This window comes from Rhinoraja longicauda, chromosome 33 (assembly GCF_053455715.1).
Source record: "Rhinoraja longicauda isolate Sanriku21f chromosome 33, sRhiLon1.1, whole genome shotgun sequence".
Classification (NCBI taxonomy): Eukaryota; Metazoa; Chordata; class Chondrichthyes; order Rajiformes; family Arhynchobatidae; genus Rhinoraja; species Rhinoraja longicauda.
Window position 1 is genome coordinate 24,720,604 of NC_135985.1, and position 8,820 is coordinate 24,729,423.

Here is an 8,820-nt window from a genome sequence, read left to right on the forward strand (position 1 = left end):
TTGAGAGGGAAACATAGATCAGCCGTGATTGAATGGCGGAGTAGACTTGATGGGCCGAATGGCTTAATTCAGCCACGAGAATCTATCCCTGAAGTGATGAGGTACCTCTCTGACGCACTCCAGCACATTTTGTCTTTACGCTCTTTTTGCCAATGTTTGTCACTTACCAACACTTCTGGTCAATTCTACCACAGGATCAGTGTGATCATCGTTCCCCAACATGGATGGTCTTGGATGGAAAAGCAGATCAAAGGTCACATTTGTGCTTGTTATCATGTTTGCCCTGTCTTGTCCAATTACCAAGGCAGCTAGAATATTGGTAGTGCCTGTTGATGGAAGTCACTGGATCAATATGGAAATTCTAATGGAAGAGCTGAACCTTCGTGGCCACAGCATCACCGTGCTTTGTTACTCCGCAAACTGGTACATCAAAGAGAGACCCGATCTGTATCAAACCGTCACAGTTCAAGCACAAGGAAACACTAATGAAATTTCAAGAAAAGAAGTGATGGAAAATTTTGTGCTAATGTCACTGGACAGGTTACAGAATATCCACACACTCTGGGGCAACATTATGTTCCAAAATCTAATGGTCACGTTCATGTACAATTTTCATAGACTTTATCAAAATTTCAACATGGCGATTTTTGAAAACAAAACATTGCTGAAACAATTTGAAGATGCAAACTTTGACCTAATACTCACAGATCCTATATTTGGTACTGGGCCAATGCTTGCGTATTATTTAAAGGTGCCGCTGGTGTACAACATTCGATGGGGGATCAGTGGGGAAGCCCATTTTCTCACTGCCCCGTCACCACCTTCCTACATCCCACTCCAGGGGTCACTTTTCACAGACAAAATGGATTTTCTCCAAAGAACAGAAAATGTAATTTACAGTGTCATTCAACACTTTATTTCAGAGTTTTTGATCTACCCACTTTATAACGAGGTCTGCCGTCGGTATCTGGGACCGGACACGGACATCAAATCGATTCTCCTCAGAGCTGATGTGTGGCTGATGAGGGTGGATTTTGTGTTTGAATTCCCAAGACCCACCATGCCAAACATCGTGTACATCGGAGGTTTCCAGTGTAAACCAGCACGGCCTCTGGCGGCAGAGTTTGAGGAGTTTGTCCAAAGCTCAGGGAAGCACGGACTTGTTGTCATGTCATTGGGCTCCATTGTCGACTCTTTGCCAATGGAGATTACAATGAAGATAGCAGAAGCTTTATCTCAAATCCCCCAGAAGGTTATCTGGAGATAAGATGGTGAGACCCCTCCCAACATAGGGAATAATACACTGCTGGCAAAATGGATCCCTCAGAACGACCTGCTGGGTCACCCCAACACACGAGCCTTTGTTTCACACGGAGGCACCAATGGCATTTACGAAGCCATCTACCATGGGGTGCCAGTGGTCGGCATGCCTCTGCTTTTTGACCAGTTTGACAATTTATTTAAAGTTGAATCTCGAGGGGCAGCAAAAGTGATCAACGTTGCCACCATGCACTCCACAGATCTGTTGCAGGCACTCAACGAGGTGATAAACGGCACATCTTATGGGGACAACATGAAGAGACTCTCCGCTCTCCATCGGGACCAGCCAGAGTCGCCAATGGAGAGGGCCGTTTTCTGGGTTGAGTACGTTGCCCGACACAAAGGAGCGGAGCATTTGCGCCCAGAATCCCACCGACTCCCCTGGTACGCTTACTATTGTGTAGATGTGATGATCTTTCTGTTGTCTGTGTTACTCCTGCTCACTGTGCTGGTGGTTGGAACATTGAAGAAACTTTGTCGTGTTGTTTGTGGGAAAAAGCAAAAGACGGAGTGAGACTTTTTTTCATTGGTATATTTTGTTCTTTCAAACGAATCAAATAAAGTTTTTCATGCATTTGATCAACGGAGTCTCCGTTCCACAAAACATGAACTTACCAAAGACTGCTAATAAAAGCCAGATAGGTTGGTGAAATAATAACCTTTGTGCATTGATATGCAGGTAAAAATTATAAATCGCTGAAACACATTTTACATTGAAGCACCTTCACCTAAACTTACCCCTTAAGTTACATAGAAACATATCAACATAGAAAATAGGTGCAGGGGGAGGCCATTCGGCCCTTTGAGGGAGACCAAAACTGTACACAATACTCCAGATGTGGCCTTACCAGGGTCCTATACAACTGCATGAGAACCTCTTTACTCCTATACTGAAATCCTCTCATTATGAAGGCCAACATGCCATTAGCTTTCTTTACTGCCTGCTGTACCTGAATGCCTACTTTCAGTGACTGGTGTACAAGGACACCCAGCTCTCGCTGCACTTCCCCCTTACCTAACCTGACACCATTGAGGTTATAATCTGCCTCCTTGTATTTGCCACCAAAGTGGAAATCTTACATTTATCTATATTATATTGCATCTGCATGCATCTGCCCACTCAATCAACCTGTCCAGATCACCCTGCAGCCTCTGAACATCCTCTTCGCTTTTCACACTGCCACCCAGCTTTGTGTCATCCGCAATCCGCAAAGTTTAGTGACAGTTATTCACAATTAGGTTACCTTTTGTTATCTGGCCACAAACCTTTGGGATTCACTGACAGTTTGGACCTTTACTTCACTATTCTGTCTTCCAGTCAATCATGCCAACCCTCACTCTCAGTCTGTCAGCATGTTTGCCTTCCTTCCAGTACCCCATTATTGTCAGAAAATATCTCAGTGAGCCTCCTTTACACTTTAGAGAAACAGACCCTTCGGCCCACTGAGTCCGCGCTAACCAGCGATCACTCCGTACACTAGATAGACACAAAATACTGGAGTAACTCAGCGGGTCACGCAGCATCACTGGGGAAAAAGATTAGGTAACGTTTCTGGTAGGAACCCTTCCCAGACCCCAGACACTGGCATTATCCTACACATTAGGGACAATGTACATTTTTTTAACCAAAGACAATTAACGACAAGCCTGCATTTGGAGGGTTGGAGGACACTAGAGCACCTGGAGAGAACCGTGTCACAGGGCACTCTTCACTCTCCACTCTCCTCCATACCCTTTATGTAATGTGGTGACCAGAAATGCACACAATAATCTAAATATGAACAAGGGAAAGTTTTATACAAAACGAATTGAACCTTTCTGTGCTCAATGCCCCCACAGATGTGGGAAAGTTTGCCTTATGCCTTCCTCATTACCCACTCCAATTGTGTTGTTACATTCAGGAGGCAATGGATTTGCAATCCAAGATCTCTCTATATCACCGTGTTCATGCCATTTACAGTTTGGTTTAGTTTAGTTTTGGGATACTACGCGGAAGCAGGTCTGTTTGCCCACCAAGTACACGCCGACCAGTGATTACCGCACAATAACACTAGCCCACACAAACTATCGACAATTTACTATTTTACCAAAGCCAATTTGCCTACGAACCTGTACATCTTTGGAGTGTGGGAGGAAACCAGAGTTCCCGGGGAAATGCCACTCAGGTCACTGGAAGAATCTACAAACTCCGCACAGACAGCACGCACAGACAGGATTGAACCGGGGCGCTGTAAGGCAGCAGCTTTATCACTGTACCACTGTGCTGTACTGTATATGGGTTATGTAAGGGTTCCTGTGAATTGAACACAAACTGGATTTCCTGTAAATCAGATGCAATCAATTTCCCCCCAAATAGCAATGTGCAATCTTTACCCCAGACTTATGGAACTTTAGTTTGATTTATGTTTAAAAATTCAGCAAAGAAACAGGCCCTTCGTCCCACCTAGTCCATGTTGACCATCGATCACCCATTCACACTAGTTCTATGTTATCCCACTTACTCATCCACTCCCAAAACATTGGGAGCAACTTACAGAGGTCAATTTAATCTCGAAACCCACACATCGTTGGGATGTGCGTGGAAACCGGAGCACCCGGACGAAACTGACGTGGTCACAGGGCGAATGTGCAAACTCCACACAGGTGGCACCCGAGGTCAGGTTCCAACCTGGGTTTCCGACGCTCTAATGCCAAGCTACTTTTGAATGTATAACCCATAAAGTCTCCGGCTTGTTAGAAAATCCATCTGGTTCATCAATATTTTTATAAAAGAAATGTAAAGAAATGGCTTCATCAGTTTGTATTCCGGGAAGTCCAGCATAACAGTCAGGAGGTTAAATTTGTGTTGACTCTCAGGCAACGAGCCAACTGAATGATCAGCCATGATCACATTGAATGGCGGTGCTGGCTCGAAGGGCAGAATGGCCTCCTCCTGCACCCATTGTCCATTGCCTATTGAATATGCTCTTGCCAACAAAAACATATTGCCAACAAAATATATTATGCGGCACGGAATGAAAAATAAATTCATCAAATCGAACATTACACAACCAAAGCTGTTCTTAGACTTTGTCCCCATTAACTGAAAATTGTTGATCACTTTCCTTTGATTGAAATCTCAGCGACCTTGAAAGGAAACTTCCATCGCGATTGTTATTTTAAGATACCGTTTGGGGGCGGGTACGTTGGTGTTATATTTGTCCGTACGTATTTTCCTGTGTTACTCACGGGCAAGTGAGCAAGGTGTGAGGGAGGCGGCGTTTTGTTTTCTTGTGGAGACTGGAAGCGGTCGCGGAGTCCCAGGCTCCAGTGAAGGAGATTGTTTCACTGGTTATTCAGCAGCGGGTGAAGGCGCTGAAGCCGCGGGTTCAAGTCCCAACGCAGTCACATCTCTCTGACATTCAGATTACATCGAATTCACTCCAAGGTATGTAAGTTGAAAACACTTCCAAATTCTCCACTATCTTTGCATTGCATGCTTTCTAGTTACAGTTTGGGCAACGGATCGGAATATATATATATTTTTAATCGTTCACAAACTTGCCGGGAGCTTATTTTTTCATGCAAAGTTTGTTCTTTTGTTTTCTCTCGTATCTCGGTTCTAATTGAAAACCTTTTCAATGTGGAGAAGGCGTTGGGCCAGGGGACGCCTGGTTCAAGGACTATTTGACACACCAGGCATAGCTGGAACCCATGAGAGTGCCAATGGACATTGAGCTTGAGAGTGACCACCGAGGCCGCGCCGACCAGTGATCACGCCGTACACGAGCGCTCCCCTACACTCTGGACAATTCACATTTTACAGAAGACAATTAACCTACAAACTTGCAAGTCTTTCGAGTGTGGGACGAATTCGAAGCAGCCGGAGAAAACCTACCCAGGTCACAGGGAGAACGTAGTCTCGTAGTCAGGATTGAACCCGGGTCTCTGTCGCTGTTAGGCGCCAACTCTGCCGCCATTGGTTTTCATACTCGATATTATCTCACCACATATATTTTGTATTCTCCAGACACACACATGTCATTTCCACAGATTTCCCTCAATAGTCAATATTCCAAATACAATATTCTATTCATGTCCCATTTGACTATTTTTTTTCTTTTAGTTGCTTTAAACTGAAGCCCATGTTTTGTCTGAAGAAGTGTCTCGATCTGTTCCTTCTCACCAGAGATGTTGCCCGGCCCGCTGAGTTACTCCAGCTTAGTTTCTATTGAAGGAAGACCACAAGGGCCCTGAGCCCTTTCAAGTGGGTAACGGTGGGATACATTAAACATCCATGCTGAGGCACGGGGGCCCATGTTTGGCGGCGGGCTTCACATCCACACTTATGTTTGTTGCAGTGCTCCCGTGACCCCCGATGAAGAATGAGAGCTGTTTTAACAATCCCGAGGGCAACGTTGTTTTAAACTCCCTCCGAGACACCTCACAAGCTCTTCAACACTTCAATAACTTTCAATTTCTCGGGCCCCCGTGCCTCAGCATGGATGTTTAATGTATCCCACCGTTACCCACTTGAAAGGGCTCAGGGCCCTTGTGGTCTTCCTTCAATAGAAACTAAACTGGTTCCCCTCTCCACTCTCCCCCACCTTCCGACAAGTTTCCTCACCCTCAACAACTTCTCTGTTGACTCCTCTAACTTTCTTCAAGTCAAATGTTTGGCACGGCGGCACAGTGGCAGAGTTGCTGCCTTACTGCTCCAGAGACCCGGGTTTGATCCTGACTACGGGTGCTGGCTGTAAGGAGTTTGTATGTTCTCCCTGTGACCACCCAACTCTCCAGAGACGTGCAGGTTTGTTGGTTAATTCGCTTCCGTAAAATGTGAATTATCCAGTGTGTAGGAGATCGTTCATGTACAGCCTGGTCACTGGTCGGCGCCGCCTCGGTGGACTGATGGGCCTGTTTCTACGCTGTCTCTCTAAAGTCTAAAGTCCATTGGCACTCGCATGGGCTCCAGCTATGCCTGTTATTTTTGTTGGTTATGTCAAACAGGCCTGGAACCAAGCGTACACTGGCAGCATCCCCCAGCTCTTTCTCCACATTGACCACAGCATCGGAGCTGCCTCCGGCACCCATGCTCAACTCTTCCATCTCATCAAGCTCACAACGAGGAGACAGATTATCCACTGACATCTACCACAAACATACTAACCCCCACAATGTTGTCAGACTCGAATCTCGAGGGGCAGCAAAAGTGATCAACGTTGCAAACATGCACCCCACAGATCTGTTGCAGGCCCTCAACGAGGTGATAAACGGCACATCTTATGGGGACAACATGAAGAGACTCTCAGCTCTCCATCGGGACCAGCCAGAGTCGCCAATGGAGAGAGCCGTTTTCTGGGTTGAGTACGTTGCCCGACACAAAGGAGCGGGGCATTTGCACCCAGAATCCCACCGACTCCCCTGGTACGCTTACTATTGTGTAGATGTGATGATCTTTCTGTTGTCTGTGTTACTCCTGCTCACTGTGCTGGTGGTTGGAACACTGAAGAAACTTTGTCGTGTTGTTTGTGGGAAAAAGCAAAAGACGGAGTGAGATTTTTTGCCCCTTTGGGATATAGCCTTTTAAGTTCTTTCAAATTAACAAAAGGAAGTTTTACCTGCATTTAATGCAAGGAGCTTTTTTTTCAGTTATTCTGAATATTGCAAAACATCTTATGAAATTGTGAGTCACAGATCAATGAAAGAATTGCCTTTGTTTTTTATAGGCACAGAAAAAAATGTGATTGTAACCAACCTTATCTATGATTATTTAAAATGATGCAACGTTTGTTCATATGGTCCCAAATTTGGGATTCTCTGTTTGATTAAAGAACCCATTTCCTACCATTATCTCATCCATTGTCTAATTGCCAGACATCACATGTCATTCTCCTCGTGTCTAAGCCTTTTCCAGCACACGCTTCTGATTTAGACTTTAGAGATGCAGCGTGGAAGCAGGCCCTTCGGCCCACCTAGTCCAGCGATCCCCGCACACAATTTTCCCAAGACAATTAACCTATTTTGTAGCTTGGGAGGAAACAGGAGCACCCAGGGAAAAACATACGCGATCACAGGGAGAACGTACAAATTCCGTACAGAAAACGCCCATAATCAGAATCAAACCCGGGTCTCTGGAGCTGCAAGGCAGCAACTCTACCGCTGCACCGTCGTGCCACCGCTGACATTGGTTATAGTTTAGCAGGCTAAAGGACCCTCTTCTGACTTACTCATTTCCTCAAGTAACACCCACCAATGTCACTCAATGATTCACAGAATTACAAAGTTAGATTGCAAGAAATTTTTGTCAATTGCAAGTTCTGAACAGTAGACCTGGACAATATCATGTCAGATGGCAGCCAAGATAGGAAGGGTGTCATTTACAGATACCAAGTGATTGCTGAACCAAATTTGCAACAATTCCACAGACAGGTAAATCAAATAAGATGCAATCAACTTTTATTTAGTATGTCTGAAGAGTTCATTGGAGCCTCTGCAAACTCCAAAGTCCTATAGAGCTGCATCATGAGTTACTGACTCTTATATGCAATGCCCCTCGCAATGAACATAAGCGTACCATACACCTTCTTTCCCACCCCATCTACTTGTGCTGCTACTTTCAGTGAGCTATTGACTTGGACTCCAAGATCCCTCTGCATGGCAATGCTGCTAAGGGTCTTGCTATTAACTGTACACTCTCTCCTTACATTCAATCTCCCAAAGTGCAACACCTCACACTTGCTCCATGCACCATTTCTCCATCCATTTCTGCAGCTGATCTGTATCCCACTGTATCTTCTGACAACCTTCCTCACAGTTTGCAACTCCTTCAATTCTGGTGTCATCAGCAAACTTACTCACCAACACATCTACATTCAGTCTGAAGAAGGGTCTCGACCCGAAACGTCACCCATTCCTTCTCTCCTGAGATGCTGCCTGACCTGGAGTTACTCCAGCATTTTGTGAATAAACACATCTACATTTATGTCCAGGCCAACTATATTGCCTTCACATGTACAAAAATGGATTTTTAAATTACAATTGTTGGTAATAATTGTTGAATATTTAATATAGAATAAATATTCCTTAAGAATGTGTCAGATATTAATACCTTTCAGCATCTGGAGGGTTAATTCTTTCACAAATGAATCTGGCACTCACACAGACAGCTGTTATCAGGAAACTGAATCATCCTACCACAACCAGAGAGCAGTGCTGTGCTATCTACCTCTTTGGTGACCCTTGGACTATCCTTGATTGGACTTTGCTGACTTTACCTTGCACTAAACATTATTCCCTTATCATGTACCTGTAAACTGTGGGCGGCTCAATTGTAATCATGTATTGTCTTTCTGCTGACTGGATCGCACGCAACAAAAGCTTTTCATTGTACTTTGGTACACGTGACAATAAACTAAACTAACTATTTCCTTTTGTAAACCAGCATCTGCAGTTCCTTGTTTCTACCCACCTCAGATGCTGCCTGACCTGCTGAGTTTCTCCAGCACTTAGTGTTTTGTT

General features: G+C 44.8%; 1 pseudogene; it reads left to right on the forward strand.

Moving 5' to 3' along the window:
* The first annotated feature begins 220 nt into the window (after positions 1 to 220).
* Positions 221 to 1,834, forward strand: LOC144609092 (UDP-glucuronosyltransferase 2C1 pseudogene; annotated as a pseudogene).
* Positions 1,835 to 8,820: the final 6,986 nt, after the last annotated feature.